The following is a 19,162-nucleotide window of genomic DNA, read 5'->3' on the forward strand; positions in this document are numbered from 1 at the left end:
GTGGAAGGCTGTGTGGTATGAGGTGTGGGAGCTGCTGTCGTACCCACGGGTGTGGGAACTGGCGTCAGGAAGCCAGATGGTGAGGCAGATGTCCCTGCTCCATAACCCCAATAACTCTGAGCCATGGCTCTCTGCTCTGGAGTCATGGACGAAAGAAAACCATATAACTACTGGGGACTCATGCCCTGTGGTGTAGGATTAAATGAGAAATCTGGACTGTAGTCGTAGGGCGATGAGTCACCCATGGCCTGTTGGACAAAAAACCATATGACAAACTTGTGCGAAATGAAAATTACATGGTAAACAATGAAAGAACCATATGACAAACATTAACAATGATAAACAACATTGGTAAAACTATATCAACTTGCTCCTACAGTAGTGATTATGATGGTAAACATTAACAATGGTAAACAATGAAAGGACCTTCAATGTCATAAAACCATTACAAATATGTCATAACTATTTGCATAATCATTAAGATACATCATTTTAAAAATCATTATCTATTCTATCATCCTCATTAAGATCAGTAGCCCCAAAGAGATCTATGTCTATGTACATTTCAGCATCCTCATCATTAAAAGTCCCTTGATGAAGGATGGCTTCATCATCTATGTCTTCTTCCTCAACATGTTTTTCCGCTTCCTTGGTTTGCACCTCTTCATTTGGATCTTGCTCTAGTTTCTCCTCTTCAATTGCTTGCTCCTCTTCATTGTTGATATCGGCTTGTTCTTGCTGCTCTCCACCACCCTGTGCATCCACATCACCTTGTTGTAGCTCAAATTCTTCAAAAATTTGCTTACTGCTGCGGGGGGCGACTTGAACCACAAACAGCCAGCGTGGATCTTTTGGATCCGCTTTAAAGACAACCTGCTCACAATGCTCTGGGCGCACAAAAGTATCTTGCTGATCGGTCCATACCTTTGTGGAGTCCACTTGAATGAGGCCACTCTTGTCTCTACGTACAGTTGCATGTGGCCCATTCATGATTACCTTGAACCACTTCACATCAAAGATAAACAACTCAAAACTTCTGAAGCCAACCTTTAAAATATCTTGAATGGTTCCAAAGTAATCAAGCATTCCAGTAATTGTGTTATCATCACTTGCACTTGCACGACTTTCTTGAACAAACTGTGCTGTGACACCACAATCAAAGGTTGCTCTTCTTTGGTCTATTCGTTCTACTCGAAAATGACGTCCATGTGACCAAAACGCCCCATATTTGTGATACTACAAATAGCACAAAAAGATTGTTGATGGAGAATCAAACACTGAGACATGTAGAGAAAAAAAAGAGAGACATGTAGAACTTAAACACTTACATGCCAATCGCATCCTTTTGTAAGCTCCTCCTCCTCCTCTGTTATAGTTAAACTAGCACGTTTGGCTTCTAAAATTGTAGCTTCTAGCCATCTACCTGTGGGAAAGTCCGGAAGAGCTTGCATACCTTCTGGATATGGGAGATTTCTTGTAGTGCGATTCCTTTCTGAAACTTAAACGATCTTGTATTCGCTGTCGCTTGAGAGCTTCATATGTCTCAATCCACTTCTCCATTACATGAGAGTTCAAGATGCAAAATTTGTTGATTTTTTCCCTCAAATTGTTATCCATCTTTCTCTTAATGCCTTGGCCTTGAGGTTCCTCACCAATGACTCGCCTGTTAGACTCTTGAGACCATAGTCGAGGTATCTCTGGATCTGAGGAACTTAAATATTCAGTGATGTAAACAAGGGACTCTTGTATCAGCCACCCTTCTGACGTACTACCCTCTGGGCGAGCCATTTGGCAAACAAATCCCTTTAATGTCTTCATAAACCTCTCCAAAAAGAACATCCATCTTGAATGGACTGTTCCAGCAACTGCAACCTCATCTACAACATGAACTAGCAGATGCATCTGGATTGTTAATAAACTTGTAGGGAAAAACTTCTCTACCATGCAGACTGCCTCTATGGAGTTTAAACGCGCTGTCTCCAAAGTGTCTCTCTTTATCTCTTTTGAAGAAATCCAGCGCACCAATGTGCCAATCTTATAGATAGTAGCTCTAATGTCTTCAGTGAGGCAATCTTTTATTGCTATGGGTAGCACAAATTGTAGAAACTTGTGCCAATCATGACTCTTGAGGCCACTAAGATCATCATCCTTTGTAAATGCACTTTTCAAGCAATGCATACAACCTGTAGGAGTCCGAAACTCTGAAATTGTCCTCTTGACTTGTTCTTCCTCCATCTTGCTAAAAACCCATGGGGCTCTTGGAAGTAGCACCTTTCCATTGGGTCTAGTGCGAGCCCACAACTCTTGCATGCAACCAACCTCTTCCAAGTCATCCCTTTGGCCTTTAGTCTCCTTTTTTCCTGTCATGGTCTTCCACAGAATGTCAGCTACATTCTTGAAAATATGCATCGGGTCAAGCAAATGGTTTATAAGGAGATCACCCCAATAGGGGAGTTGGTGAAAGATAGAGAGCCTCTTCATCCCAGGACATGCCAACTTGCCACATTCCTCCCATTTGATCTTCCAATCGCTTGCCTTCAATGCACTTGGAGGAGGTCTTCCTAGATTACCATCCCGCAATTCATGATTTTCTGGAAGATACCTAACATGTCCTTGGTAGACATTCTTTCGTAATGCTTTTGAGTATCTTGAATCAAGTTGAGGACCACATACAGGACATGCATTGTAACCCGATATAGACAAACCTGAGCATTCTCCATAGCCAGGCCAATCATGCATTGTCCACATGAGAATACCTTGCACAGTTGTAAGTCTTTGGCCACTCTGCTGCTTTGACATGTCCTTCACTTCAATTCCGTTCCGCAAGGTGCGTAACTCATCAATAAGTGGTGCCAAATATACATCCATGTTCTTCACCTTGTACTTTCCTGGAACTATTAATGAGAGCAACAAATGACCTTTCTTTATTGCTAACCATGGCGGAAGATTATAATTCACAAGGCAAACAGGCCATGTGCTCCATGAAGAGCTCCTTAAACCAAAAGGGTTTACACCATCCATTGCTAGGCCAAGACGGAGGTTTCGAGGTTCTTCCTTAAAAGCCGGCCATTTCTCTTCAATGTGTCTCCATGCGGGTGAGTCAGTAGGCACACGCATCACTTCATCTGTGGATCGAGTTGTGGCATGCCATGTCATCAAGCTTGCTATAGATTTGCACCTGAACATGCTTTTTATTCTTGGGATGATTGGAAAGTGCCTGAGAACCTTTACCGGGACAGCTTCCCCCTGAACATCTTCTCTATATCTGTTAGAGCCACAATGGGGACATTCTTGCAAATGCTCATATTCATGGCGAAAGAGGCAACAATCATTGCGACAAGCATGAATATTATTGTAATCCATGCCTATGGATTTCAATAACTTCTTGGCATCTGCACGAGATGGAGGCATCTCGTTGCCAGGTGTAATCTCCAAAAAAAGTCCTTACTTGAATAGTTCAGTGACACTTGTATTAGACCATCCAAAAATTGATTGCAAATTTAGCATCGTAAGAGATGAACGCAATACAGATATGTTGGCACCATTGTATAATGGAAGGGTGCAAGTTTACGCATGGCCTCTTTCTCTGGTTCATAATTTGACCGTTGAGAATGTCGTGGTTGATGATCTTCATGTTCATGCTCCTCGAAGAGAGCTTCTTGTTGCTCGATGAAGGCATCCAACATTTCTTCCATTGGACCTTCTTCCATTTCCTGACCTTCTTCCATTCCCTCGGGTGCTGTTAATTGAGCTCCATCTGTCACTCCCTCCTGCGATATCCTCATCCTTTGTTGGGGACGAGAATTCACAGGCGCAATGTTATCAAGATGCGGCTGCACACTTGCTTGGTTGTACGATTGAAACCATAAATTTTGCAAGCGCTCCATTGGAAATATGCCAGCGTCATGAACATGCTGGTTGCAAATCCTTCGTTTTCAAAAGATTTGGTACTTACATCGCATGCATGGACACGCTATTCTCTCTTCAAGATTGAGAGGCTCCATCTAGCAGGATAACATGTATATGCAACTCATTAAACACGAATCATTATGCATTACACAAAGCACTATGTAAACCATAAAACAGGGCTTCTTTTCCCCAGCCGTGAGGGAGATTTTAAAAAATAACATTTAAAGCGTCAAACGGGCTTCTTTTCCCCAGCCGTTGAGGGAGACTTTAAAAATATTTAAAAAAGCGTCAAACGGGCTTCTTTTCCCCAGCCGTTTGAGGGAGATTTTAAAAATAACTTATACATTAGCTTATCTTCTCTCCATACAAAATTAAGATAAATTTGAACAAGGATGGAGGGAGAAGCTATCTCTATTCATAAATAGCTATTTATAAAGGCCTTATGCAAAAATCTAAATGCATAGATTCTGTAAATAGAGCCTACACATTGAGCTCTATACGTAAGTCTTATGCAAGCTTTATGAATAAGGTTTATGCATAGTAAGGCTTGTAAGCCTTAAGTATAAGTTTGCATAATAAGGCTGCAAGACTTATGCATAAGCTCTATGCATAAGCCAACTGCATAAGTCTTATGCATAAGCTCTATGCATAAGTCTTATGCATACGCTCTATGCATAAGCCATATGCATAGAGCTTATGCATACGCTCTATGCATAAGCCATATGCATAAGCTCTATGCATAAGTCTTATGCGTAAGCTCTATGCATAAGCCATATGCATAAGTCTTATGCATACGCTCTATGCATAAGCCATATGCATACGCTCTATGCATAAGTCTTATGCATAAGCTCTATGCAAGACTTATGCATAAGCTCCATGCATAAGCTCTATGCTATAAGCCTTATGCACTATGCTAACCCTTAATCCCATCACCCAATGGTGTAATAAACATGATCTTGTTTTACATGGATAAGAGATCTTACCTTGATAACATATATAAACTCTATGAATAAAGAGAATACCTTATGCATAGAAAAACAGAGCATAAGAAATATATGTTATATGTATAAGAGAGTATAAACATTCAAAAAGCTTATGCTTTCCATCCATGCAAGGCACTCTACATCAAAAAAAGGTTTATGCAAAAAAACATAACGCATGTGAAGCCTTATGCATAAAGCTCATCCATAAGATTTATACATAAAACATTATGTATTAAGCTTTATGCATAGATCTTAATTCATGCATTCAGCTAGATTCATATAGCTCTATGCATAAACTCTATGTATAGAGCTTGCATAAGCTTACAAGCCCTATGTATAGAGCTTTCATAATCTTACAACCTCTATGTATAAAGCCTATACATAGAGCATATGCATTGAGCTTTTACAAGAAGGCTATGCATAGAGCTTTCAACAAGAAGGCTATGCAAGCTCTATGTACAATGTCCATGCAAAAATCTAAAAGAAACCTATGCATAGAGATTTTATAAGCTTGCAAACTCTATGCATAAAGCCTATGCATAGAGCTTATGCATAGAGATTTCACAAGCTCGCAAGCTCTATGAATAGAGCTTATGCATAAAGCTTGCAAGAAGGCTATGCATAGAGATTGCAAGCTTATGATAGGTTTTATGCATAGATATTAAATTAATCCTATGTATAAGCTTACAAGAACCCTAAACTAACCCTAAACCATAAAACAGGGATGCAATAATACATAGAAAAAAGCATAAACAAGAAAAATCGAAAGAGGATCTACCTCTTTTTTGCGAAACTAAAGGAGAGGATTGGTGAAAGAGTTGCAAAATAAAATATTAAACAAAATAGTTAGTAAATTAAACACAAGAATAAGAACTAATACAAAACCCTAAAATCTCTATGCATGCATTAGGAGATCTATGCATACATAGAGAGCTCTCAACATGCATAGAGAGCCAAAAAAACAAAAAATCCTAAACGTCCTAATTCTTAAATTAAAAAGTAAAAGCAAGAACATATTAGGAGAAGGAGAAGAGGAGAAAAGAAGAAAGAAGGAGAAAAGAGGAGAGAGGAAAAAAGAGGAGAGGGAGAGAAAGAGACGTTGCATACCTTCTGATCTGCAACGCTGTCTGCGAAAAAATCAGAAAATACGCTCTCGGCTGTAAAAAACTTACGAGCGTCGGTATATGCTCCGGAATATGCGTCAGTATATGCTTCGGAATATGCGTCGATATAAGCTTCGGAATAACCATCGGTATACGCGTCGGTAAACGAAAATTTGAAAATACCCCGCCCGACTTGTTTCCTCCAACATTACGACGGGCATACCGACATTCGACATTTGCGTCGGTATTTTAGCGTCGGTATGCCCTCAAGCTCTTGTAGTGAGGGAGCCAAAAATAACCGGATACGGACTCTAGGTTGACCGAACACTAATAAGAGTGGCCGAGTACATGGGAAGGGAAACTAGCCAATAAAAGAATGGGGTCCAAGGATAGAAGGTCAGGTGTCTTTTTTGGTTGTGGTTGGGTGGAGTAGACGAGCTCTCAGCAACCCTTGTGGTGGGGGTGAAGTCATGCACCTGAGGAGGCTGCCTTAACATATAATAAACCCTTTGCCCCATCTCATCCATAAAAGGCCTGCCCTCCTCACATCAAGAGTATAATAAAGTATACCATACCCAAGAACCTCGTCTGTCACCATAGGAGAAGGTGATCACTCACCGTCTCCAAAGCATCCTCTATATCCACCCCCTCACTACTAAATCTTTGATAGCTCTGAGAAGCCCTTGCACTATCACCACCTGAGTGGCATCGTGAGTTTACTGCATGTTTGGGAGATGGCACCACATGGGATGTGAGTGAGGTTTGTTACGTGGAGGGGATAGGAGTAGGCCATGTTGTGGGTAGGAGCCAAAGGACGAGGAGTAGGAAAAGTGGAAGGGAGAGGGGTAGGCAAAGTGGAATTGAGAGGGGTAGGGAAGCTGGTGAGACACATGGAAAAAGGTGACTATAGGATAGATAAAGGCTCCAGCACATAGAAGGGGGGGGATACTCTCAATAATCTCAATAGCTCAGCCCCGTACTTTGAGTTTAGCCACCACTAAGATGCTTGTGCCTCATGATACTATGTAAATCTGGTCATCCTCTAGTATAGGAGGTGTACTCTAGGATACCCCTCCATATGCTCGATCATTTTCTGGTGGTGGCCACATCTATAAAAATTAATACCACTAGGATTAACATATTAGGATTAGGATCTTGAATATACATGCATGTATAGAGCCTATGCATGCATAGAGCTTATGTATAATCTAATATGTGAGAGGATCCCACTTCACAATACTTGCCATATCTCCTTACATTAGCATGTAATGTCACTTCCCACTGAACTCTAAGAAGGTATGCCAAAAGGTATATGCATAAGGCTTAAGCATTAAGCTTTATCCATAAGTCTTTTTCTTAAAGCTTTATGCATAAAGCTTAATGCCTAAGCCATATGCACTAAGCTTAATTCCTATGCCATATGCATTAAGCTTTATGCATAAGGCTTTTACATTAAGCTTTATGCATAAAACTTAAGCTTAAATATTTTACATTAAAGCTTTATAAATTAAGCTTAAGCATTAGGAATAGAGCTTAATTCATATGGATCATGTATAAGCTTTATACAGAAAGCTTATATATAAAGGTTTAAGCTTAAGCTATTTTACATTAAAGATTTATGCATAAAGCTTAAGCCTTAGGTAGAAGACTTAATGCATATAACTTATACATAAGCTTTATACACAAACCTTATGTATAAAGGTTTAAGCTTAAACTTAAACCTTTGTGCAAAAGCCTTATCCATAAAGCTTAAGCTTTATGCATAAAGATTAAACCTTTATGCAAAAACCTTATACATTAGCTAGCTTTATGTATAAAACTTATGCTTAAACTTTATGCATAAGATTGTACATAAAGCTTAATGTAAACGTTTTATGCATAAATATAAGTCATATGCATAAAGCTTTATGCTTAATGCATAATTCATAAATCTTAATGCATATGGTTCTATGAATAAGCTTAATGCGTAAAGCCTTGGCCCTTGTGTTTAAGGTTTATTCATAAAGCCATAATGCATAAGCCTTATGCTTTATAAAAAGGAATCTAATGCATAATGAAAAAAAAGCTCCCAAGCACCAAGGGTGTACCATAAACAATTAAAGAAAGGGATTATAAAAGACAAGTACTCTTACCTTGAAGAAGAGAAGTAGAGTTTGTGTTACAAAGCTGAGCTTCTGGGTCGAGCATCAATCTAAAAGTTTAAGAAAATATATATGTTAGTAAATGGAAATGCATAACCTTATACGTAAAGCTTTATGCATTAGATTTTTTAAAGCTTATGCATAAACCATTTTACCAAAAGCTTTATGGATATAAACCATTTACATTAAGCTTACGTACTGGCTTTTTAAATAAATCTTATGTATATACCATTTTTCCAAAAGCTTTGTGCATAAGCTTAATTAAAACAAAAGCTTTATGCATATGGAGTTCATACGCCATATGCATTAGGCTTATGCGCATGAAGCTTAATGTAGAAGCATAAGCATAAGCTTGATGTAAAATCTTAATGCATATGCCTCTATGCATGCATAAAAGTCTCTATGCACGTATATTAGAGCATACATAGGCTCTATACATGCCTATTAGAGCTATGCATGCATAGAGCCTCTATGAATGCATATTAGATCATGCACATACATAGGCTCTATACATGCATATTAGAGTTATGCATGCTCTAATTTGTATGCATAGAGCCTCTATGCATGCATATTAGAGCTATGCATACTCTATGTATGTTCTAATACGCATATATGCATAGAGCATACATAGGCATTTTGAGAGAAAAAGAGCATTTAACACTAGGAAAAAGAGAGAGGAAAGAAGTATACATAGAGGTTACATAAAAGATTACGAGGAAAAAAAGGCTTTACCTTGTCTTTTTTCAAACAAAGCCGAATGAGCAAGCATCAAAAACCTTAAACTTGGAAAACAATCACACACAATAAAGTTAATTAAAAAACAAATAGAAAAGTGAGAAGACAAGTGAGAAGAAGAAGAAGACAAGAATCGAGACCTAAGTATACATAGAGCGATTGAAACAAATATGAGAGAATAGAGAGAACAAACCCTTACCTTCACTATAAAACTTATGCTTTTGGAGATGAAAGCACATAAATGAAGGAGAGCATGAGTTTCATGCTTGAGGTATGGAATATGAAGGGAGAAGAAACGAGTTTAGTGCAGGTTTTGGGGAAGGTAGGAGGAGAGAAAAGAGTGTCAAAGAAAGAATGCATGCAGCGCGGGAGAATCCAATTATTTTTAAATAGTACGCACCGCTATACATGCGGCTACTATCGTGGCTATACATGCAGCTATAGCCATGCAAGAGCCGCATGTATAGCTATGACAATAGCCACATGTATAACCACACTAGTAGCTACATACTAGAAAAAATCCCCTTGCATGCGGTCGCAACTCTCTCACTACATCACACAACTATACCATCATTCCTTGTAGTTTCTCATGCTTGCACGAAGCACATTGAGATACAGTATCACTATGTGCATCCATGTAACTCGATCAAGTTAGGAAAATGCACTTTTTTGAATTGTGCATTCTCTATGTAATGATTTTGGGGTGCATGCATGCCTTGGGTTAAGTAAGTAACTTGATCGAATTAAATGGTAGACCTCCATGTAGACAGCTCGTAACTTGATTGATTTCGATGTTGGATGTCTACATAACTTGATCATGTTTCACATGGTACCTATGTGGATGTCCACATCACATAACTCGATTGAGTTACATGGATGTACACCTCCTAACTTGAGAAAAAGTATATGGATATCCACCACGTAACTTAGTTGGGTTACGTGGTGTCTCGTAGATGTCCACCCACTGCATAACTCGATCAAGTTATGTGGTCGCGGTACTGTTGTCCAAGGTGTTAGGGGGGTAACTCGCTTGAGTTACCTCATGAGTCTCTATTGAATGCCACTTGGCATGACATGATTGGAAGGATAAGACATGAATGACTTGGGAGCATCATAAGAGCACCTACAATCAAGAACTATTGTGGATTTTGTTGGTAAAAAACAATGTTGAATTGGAAGTGGTAACATGGCGGTTTGACAATCAGGGGTGTCTAGCTTGGGTTAGCTAGATGCAGCTTCCTTGTATTGTTGATTAGGCTGTGCTTGAGAGATTTACAACTCTACCACATGAAAATTTAATCGAATCATTGCTTTAACCTTGCAAATTGGTACCTCTCCACTGTCTTGCTCCTTTTGCATTAATAGGACTACCCTGTGTCTCCATTCCTATCTTAGGGCTTGAGCTTGTAAGCTTAGGGCATCGTCACAATTGATTTTTTGATATCTCGCTTGCTATCTTTCTCCATGGGAGGCTATGATTCAAATGGAAACTTTTGTTGCACAGCTCTTGCTTTTGGCAGTGTGGCACCCCACAACACACTTGTGGCATCCCTTGGTTTTTGGGCCTCAAGTACAACCTTTGCTGGACATCTTTTCACTGTCCATAGCCTACAAGGACACCTCTTTTTTTTCATAGGCAAGATTTCTTTAACTCCATGCTTGATCATTATACTTGGATTCCTCCTAAGCCTCTTGCACTCTAGCGTATCCCCATCTTAATTTGCGGGGCAATAGAAACTCTAAAATATTGTTCTTGGTCAATTTCAACTCCAGTTACTCACAATGCCAATTTCAACTCCAGTTACTAACAATGCCAAAATTTTGTCAACTCAATTGTTATGGATGCGTAAATGTCTTTCCCAAGGCTTGTGACCACTAGTTGCATGAGCGACTAGTTAAGTGAGATGTGAGGTGGTAAGGCCTAAGGAGACCCGTTGGATCTACTCATTCTTCCCTCTTCTAGCTGTTATACCTAAAAGAGATAGCATTAGATTCAAAGGGCTGATACCAACACTATGATTCTACTTACCCTATTCTATGGGTTTGCTTTCACTCCTTGTTCCTACCTACTATAATTGATGGCTAGTCAAATCTAAGCTAGAGTCTTTCAACACAAGTGTTCAATGTCTAGGAAAGTTTGGGATGCAAATTCATGATGGCATCTAATAGTACATTAACTTATTTAAATGAAACTCTAAGCTAAAAATGACTTTCTATCGTTATGCTCTTGGTTTTTGATCGTTGGGCATTGTAAAGTCATCTTTGGTCTCAATATCTTTGGTTGATGTGGACAGTCAATCCACCTCTTAGTATTGGCGGTAAATTGATGAAGTCTCCTATTCAAACTAAGTTGGAAAGGGACATAACTATGGTTGCATGACGCATCTTCAAAGCAATAGTAGTTAGTTATATGTTGTTAGTGCACACGATGAGAGACTCACTCTCCTCCACTACATGTGAACGTACATTCACTATTACTCACACATGGATGTGGAATGTCCATTACATGTGCACTTATCTCTCTCTCTCTCTCTCTCTCTCTATCTATATATATATATATATCTTTTTTTTTTGCAGATGGATATATTTGAACCTACACACATATGGATATGGAATGTCCATTTTGTTATAACACCTGCAAAATCACTACTCCAAAAGAATGTTGGCATGCATGAGGACACCAATATGACTGATGAAATTTGATAAGCGCTCATCGAGATGAGTAGTGGGTTAAAATGGGATTTTATAGTTCCAGACTATACTTCCCAAAGTAGCCAATGGAAAGGCTCAAGGTGGTGGGCCATGACTGGGGTGTGGCTGGGGCGGTGCTGCCAAGGCCAAAGTGAAATTAGGGGGGAAATGAGATTAAGGCGCATAATTAAGGTGCATGCAGGAGCTTAGCGCGTATGATTGTATGGAGATTTGATGCACCAGAGGAGTGAGCAGATGGCATGCTGGTCGAGAGGAGTGTGCACGAGAAGCTCAAGCTACGAGCTACCGCGCGTACCCTGCACGTGCTGGCGCGTGTGCCGAAAGCTGGCCTACTCACGTTTCACCCCGTTGACGACCTCGCACATGCTGCGCTCACATGCCGCACAGAACAGTACAGAGCATCACGCACGGATAGAACCGGCCAACTTTCATCCATGGTACACTTCCACATAGTGGTTGCCGTTGAGTGTAACTTTTTCTTTTCTTTTTTTGTCAAAAAGAGGATGCTTTTTTATGTAAGAAAACGAAGGAAATGATTCTCTTTGAAAACAGTGTGCTAAAGTAGGGGAAAAAAAAAGCAGAAATTATCATTACCAAACCTGTAAACTGCACAGTCAACGTTTATTATATAATTACCTTAATAAAAATAGATTTGGTAGTCAACTGTTGGCCATTAATGTATGGGAATTAAGCACAAAGCTATATAAAGAGAGCTCATTAAGTAAGGGAGCTGCAGTAGCTGCAAGAGCACCTAGTAAGATGGAGAGGCAGCTTCTTCTCACCATAGCCAGGCATGGCTTGCTTTCCATCATCTGTGCAGCAAGCCTCATGTGGGCGCTGTATTGGATCATGTCCTCTGAGCCCAATAATGACCCCAAGTACCTTGATCGGCTTGAGGGCCGCATGCACTCCAGGTTCTTCCGCACTGATGGCTACTATGGTAATCGTCATCACCTTGTAATCGTTATTAATTATCATAACATTCTTAATACTTAATCCTGGGTTCCTATAACCTGCTATATCTAACTTAATTTATTTCCATTGATTAAAATTCAAGGCCCTTGGTTGTTAAAAGGCCATGGACTCTGGAGTTACAATGGTCGAAGCGATGGTTAATTATCAATATACTGACTCATTTCTAGTTAATCGCCCTTAATTACAAGGAAGTAATATGTCGTTAGAAATTAGTAATCTTAGATTAAATTGCTTTATGATGTAGCCGTAGGGCCATTTTTTAGTTCAACATTGTTAGCTACAAAATCCAGATACAAGATGGTAGCTGCATGGGATCATTAAGATGGGCGTCCCATATTATCAATCACGTGCTACTAAATCAGCTCTTATTGGAAAGATGACCATGCACGTCGTGTTAAATTATTGATTTGCAGTTGGATTGACTGATCAATAATGCGTAATCTGGTTGTTTCCCACACTTTTGCAGGGTCCGTTTTGATCTACCAGACAACCCCATTCATAATTGTGGCCCTGCTTAGCTTTGCAGTGATTGAGCTGAGAAAGAAAAGCAAGTAAGCCAGCTGCTTTTGACGCTTAAAAAACCAACTTCCCTGTGTTAATTTGCTCTAATTCAAAAGGATGTGGGGGTACTGACCAACTTGGAGTGATTAGGATTTCTAAATATTGGGTCAATAATACTTTTTGTGGGTGGTTTAATAATACTGCACTTAATTATGGTTGGTGCTTTAATAATATTGGATCAATAACACTTAATTTTGGGTGCGGTAATACTGTACTTACTGGACGGTAGCTACGACTAAGGAGGATACCACCCTGTACAGGCCGACTCGCCCGAGCATCACGACCTACCCATTGGTGGTAAAAAGTCCATTAATGGGAGTGTTGACGGCTGCAGACCTGCTTTTCATCCTGGGCATCCTCTTCCTGGTCACGTATAGCTTTGGCAGAATGACCTACTTGGGCTTCAAAGAAATCGAGGAGAGATTCAAGACAGAACCCGAAATCTTCGAAACATCTCTGTAAGATCAGATCAGAGGCGATCATACTCCTTAATTACCTGACTAATTATAGTACCGAAATCGAGCACTCTTCTCAATGCTTTAATTTGAGATCTTGATAATGATTATACTCCTCTCAATGCTTTTTGTGATCATGATAATAATTATTGTGCTTTGCTGCATGTCAGAGACGATCACACTCCTCTCAGCGCTTTTTGTGATCGTGACAAAGAAAGATTACTTCGCTCTAAATTATAATTAATTCGGTTTCAGTGAGATTTAACTACATAGTTTGGTTCGACTCTGCTCCTGGGGGAGGCTTGATGAAGCTCAGCTCTTCGCCTCCACATCTCTTCGCCTCCATAGTGTAAACCTGGGGGTGGCTTGTTGCGGTTCTTCGCCCTTTCTGGCTTGCAGCTCCCTCCGATAGCAGAGATCTGACACGGGATTCCTCCCGGAGAGAACATGGACTGCTTGATAGGGTGCTCCTGGTAATGAGTCGGAGGCACGCTCTCAGGTGATGTTATGGTTGTTCTGTTTTAATCTTTTTGCTGCCACTTCGAGGGGAGGGAGGCGTCCAGAGACCGTCTCCTTTGGGGGCGATCTCCTCGGGCAGTCTGTAGACTCTGGTTCTTCTTCAGCGGGATGCTGGTGGGGTGCTGAGATGCCCGCTGATCTGGAATGCTTTTCCTCCTCCTTCCTAGTGCCGATCGACCTTCTCTTTCTTTTCCACTTGCAAAGGAGCTGCAGGGTCCTTCTGGCTCGCCATTCAGGGCGCCGGATGAGGCTTGTTGTTGAGCATCTTCTTCTTTGGTTCTGGCTTCCTATCCCTTTAATCTGATCCCATTTCAATACGTGTGCAGGAAGCCTTAAAGGGGTAGAATGGGGATCGCCCTCGGTATGGCTGTCTTCTTCCACTTGGCTCGCTTCACCGCGAGGGGCGGTCGGGCATCTTTCCTCAGGTATCAGATAAGCAGGTTCAGGGTACCTCTGTACTGATTCTTTCTTTTTTCCTCTTGCAAGAAGACAGAGACAACGAGGGATAAGCCTCGGCAAGTGACCTGCAGGTCATTTGCTTAACTACATAGTTTGTGCTTTGGAGACGATCATACTCATTAATTACCTCACTAATCATACAACCGCAAGATCGAACACTCCTCAATGTTTTTTGTGATTGTGATAATGATTATTTCGCCCTAAAGCATATTAATTAGTTCGGTTTCAGTGAGAATTAACTGTCTAAAATTGTGCTTTGTTGCATGTCAACAGGCAAGTAGCCAAGGTGGCCTACGCTGCCTACTACATGGGTCGATCTGCCATGATTCCATTCTCTCTACTTTGGATCCCGGTGTCAAGGGGCTCCCCGTTCTTGCGACTGATCAAAATGCCATTTGAGCATGCTGACGTATGGTTATCCGTGCTGACGCTCGCCCTTCTAACCGTCCATGGCATCGGCTACATAATATACTATGCTGCCTCTCATACGGCCAAGGAGGTAATTAATATGCATGTGCATACATAAAACACTCTTATCATATCATCATATATACAAGCATGTGCCCATGTCATTAAGCACTTCAACGAGTGTAATTAATATGCATGTGCATATATAAAACACTCTATCATATATACAAGCATGTGCCCATGTCATTAACACTTCAACGAGTGTAATTCAAGGTGTAAGGAAAGGCCATTGGGAGGCCGACCCATTTTCCTAGGGAAAGGCCAAACCCATGGCCTTTCCTTACACCGTCATGGTCATGGGGAGTGGAATATTCTCCAAAGATGTTGACAACCAGGCCAATGGAATTTTCCCCCATCAGCAGGTTGGAAACCATTCTGCACAGATGTTGATAGCCCAGCAAATCATGTTATTCCACATCAGCAAGCTGCAGAATTTATATAGATGTTGATAGCTATGTATATGAGATTTGGATTCCCTGAAATAAAGTGTCCTGATTTAATGGATGAGATCTTCCTTCCCACGACCCATGACCATGACGGTCCCTGGACCTGTAATATGCTGATATAAGGCGGCTAATCATTGCATTCCTGGATAATTTTGGCATTCTGTTATACTCCTTCCTATCCTATCCTTGATGTGGTTCAAGTCTCTTCTGACTGTATTTTGTTATGGTTTTGGCTGTCCATGATAGATTGTTGGATGGGAAGTAGAAGGGGAGGCATGCTCAGTAGTCGCGGGGTCGGAGCCTTGATAGCTGGATTAGTGATGTGGGCAACTTCCCTTTCATTTTTCCGGAGGAGATGGTATGAGTTGTTCTTTGGGCTGCATCATCTCTACATCGTCTTTTTCCTCTTTTGGCTCTACCATGTCATGTGGACCATTCACTTCTTCATCATACCATGCCTGCTCTTCTTCATCGATCGCTTCCTGCGCATGCTACAATCTCGACAATCTGTTGATGTGCTCTCGGCCAAGGTCTTGGAGCTAAGGATTGCAAGGAACAGTACCCAAGGTAACATACCTAATAGTGCCATAATAACATCATACACTCCATGATTCAAGCGGCTTTCTCAACCCTCCCCTCCCTTTACACAGTGCTTTTTCTTGTGTTATCATGGTGGAATGACAAAAGAACTAGTATACCATGCACTCAGCAGCTGGTACCTTCGATTTCCGAGCCTGTCAAGGCTGATGAAGCTACAGTGGCACTGCTTTAGTGTGACATCAACGGCCATGGATGAAAAAGAAGAGCTCTCTATTGTGATTAAGCCTTTTGGAAAGTGGACGACAAGTTTAAAAGACCAACTGTTGAAGTCCGCCCAAGCACATGGAACCACCCCTGGGTGTCCTTTCTCGTTCAAGGCAGGGGTTGAGGGCCCTTATGGAGATGAATCAGACTTCTTCTTGAAGTACTCTTTCCCTCTCTCAGAGTCTCACACACTTTTTTTTTTAGTAAAACTCAGAGTCTCACACACACACACACACACACACACACACACACACACACACACACGCAATGCATGCATGTATACACAAATTACTCTTATATTGTATAGCACAATCCCAAGCATGCACGCATCAGTAACAATCATGGAATTCTTGACCATTTTTCAGGTATAATGCACTGATACTAGTTGGTGGTGGTATTGGGGTCACTCCCCTTCTTGCTATCCTGCGCGATGTCTTGCATAGACAGAGACGCAGACATAGAGATTTGCCATCTTCGATCCAACTCTATCATTGTGTGAGAAAGCCAGAGGAGCTTTGTGTTCTGAACAGCATAGATCCCAATGACATAGCGCCCGAATATGAAACACGTGGATTGGACGTGCGTGTCTTTGCTTATATCACTTCCACCTCTTGTAGACTACAGCAATATGGCAGGTATAATGAATATAGAATCAAATACCCATCAAAGGCTTGACCTTGCCACATTTGGAGGCTCTACTTGGAAACCCTCAAATGAGTTTGGAAGTGAATTATTATCCCCCAGAAGTGGGCCTACCCCTCAAGGAATATCATGCATTAGCACTAAAGGTAAATCAATTTGGGTAGCATCTACTATCCTTGCATCCATGGTGGGATTCTATATCCTATGGGGTCTCTCCAATGTCTTCATCATCAAAAACTATGATGCTCACTTTACCAACTACAACCGAGCACATTTAGTGGTAGCAAGCATGGTTTTGGGCACTACCATATTTGGAGGCATAATTGTTTCACTTTGGTGGTTTCACTCGAAGCATCAAAGATCTTGTCCTATGGTTGATTCAAGAAAAATTGGTATTGCAAACAGCTCACCCAGTAATTCCCAACAAGAGCTTCAGGAAATCACCACAAAAGATGAGGAGAATGTGGGTTCACATGCTGGCTCCCCATGGAATGGAAGCTTGCACCTTCGTTGTAGGCCTCGTTGGACAGGTATCATTCCTCCCTTAATTCCCACATTACATAAAATGAGTAATCATACCTATCAATGAAATGAGTAAACGATATGCATATCAATGTCTTTTGATTGCACTACTTTTAGCATAGGCATGACTGTTTTTTATCGGTCCATTTTATCATATATAATGCACAAGTACTTATGAGGATACATCTCACAATACATTCACATAGTACACATTTCTACAATTACACTATTTTAGCCTAGGTGTGACTATTTTTGATTGGTCCATTTTACAAATATAATGCACAAGTACTTATGAGGATACATCTCACAATACATTCACATAGTACACATTTCTACAATTGAGTTGTTGAACCATATATATTGTCTGCTCTCTTTCAATAAATCATTTCTTTTAGTTTGACACTTTGTGGCTATAAGCTATAGATTAATTGTAGTACATAGGTTACATTTAGAGCATTTATTAGTTTGAGCTATGCTCACATAATTGAACTCTATATTCCAAATCTAGGATTGAATGTAGATGCATACATTTCCTTCAATGTCATATTAGCTCTTGCAAAATGCCAACCTACATATCTAGAATCACCAATTGAGTCTCCTCGTATAGGGGTTTAAAGGGAAAAGAGAGGCGGATGGGGTCATGATGGACCAAACTTTAAACCTAAAACTTATTACACTTAAAGTTTAGCTTCATAAAAAAGAAACTTTCTAGTCACCACCATAATAATTGTTGAAGTTGAACATGAAGATAGTGATCCTCAGTATCTAAGCTTAAGAAAAAAAATTCATGCTTTCACTTAGATTTTGGTTTTATATCAACAAAGATACACAATCTAACACTTGCAACTCTAAATTGTCAGAGGTTGTACACACACATATGTTTTGCAACAATAGATACCATAACTAACTACATGTTTTTTCTATAGAAATATTCGATGGTTTGAATAATGAGTACCAAGGACAAAACATTGGAGTGTTGGTTTCTGGCTCATCAAGCATGCAAGAGGATATTGCTCATGAGTGTCAAAGGCACACTAAATTATATGGCAAAGCAACTTCTTCAAATGTCTTCCACTATCACACTATCAGCTTTGACCTTTGAAAGATACTAGATTAAAATCTTCATACTTGCAAATTTTGTTTTGTGAAAAAAGTCGAGTATGTATGTATGATAAATACATAGTAGTACTTTTAACTAATAACATTGACTTAGCTTTATGTCAATGATAAACATTCCATAAAATTTAGTATTGAGAATTCAATAACTCAGCCTCCAATGTAGATGATCAATTTTGCAAACAAAAATATTGTTAATGCTTATAGTCTAATTTTTCAAACATGGTAGGATGCCTTATACATCAGCAGGTCAATAGCTCCTCCAATGTAGATGATCCATTTTTGTAAATAAATATTGTCAATACTCCTTCAATGTAGATCCATTTTTGTTAATACTTATAATCTAATTTTACAAACATGGTAAGTTGCCTCATTATACATCAACATGTCAATTTTATGCTCAATAATTTTACACTACATTAACCATATCCTAGGAAATCAAATACATGTGATATGCTAAAGTATGAGTGTATAATAACTTAAACAATAGTCTATCCCTATAAACCTTTTCAAAAATAGCACCCATGTGAACCATTTTGATTAGGTTAATAGCCCATAATGTGAGTCCATGTATATAGACTATGCCAAACCGGTTGCCTTAAGGTTTCAAAG

General features: G+C 40.0%; 1 pseudogene across 1 annotated transcript; it reads left to right on the forward strand.

Moving 5' to 3' along the window:
* Positions 1-12,188: 12,188 nt before the first annotated feature.
* On the forward strand, positions 12,189-18,906 carry LOC147619143 (ferric reduction oxidase 6-like; annotated as a pseudogene). Its single transcript, XR_015262031.1, has 8 exons — positions 12,189-12,523; positions 13,025-13,109; positions 13,380-13,577; positions 14,826-15,051; positions 15,713-16,033; positions 16,154-16,430; positions 16,636-17,442; positions 18,361-18,906. The product of XR_015262031.1 is annotated as a ferric reduction oxidase 6-like (transcript).
* Positions 18,907-19,162: the final 256 nt, after the last annotated feature.

The sequence above is a fragment of the Cibotium barometz genome, chromosome 34 (genome assembly GCF_041138505.1).
Source record: "Cibotium barometz isolate CiBa-2024 chromosome 34, ASM4113850v1, whole genome shotgun sequence".
Lineage (NCBI taxonomy): Eukaryota > Viridiplantae > Streptophyta > Polypodiopsida > Cyatheales > Cibotiaceae > Cibotium > Cibotium barometz.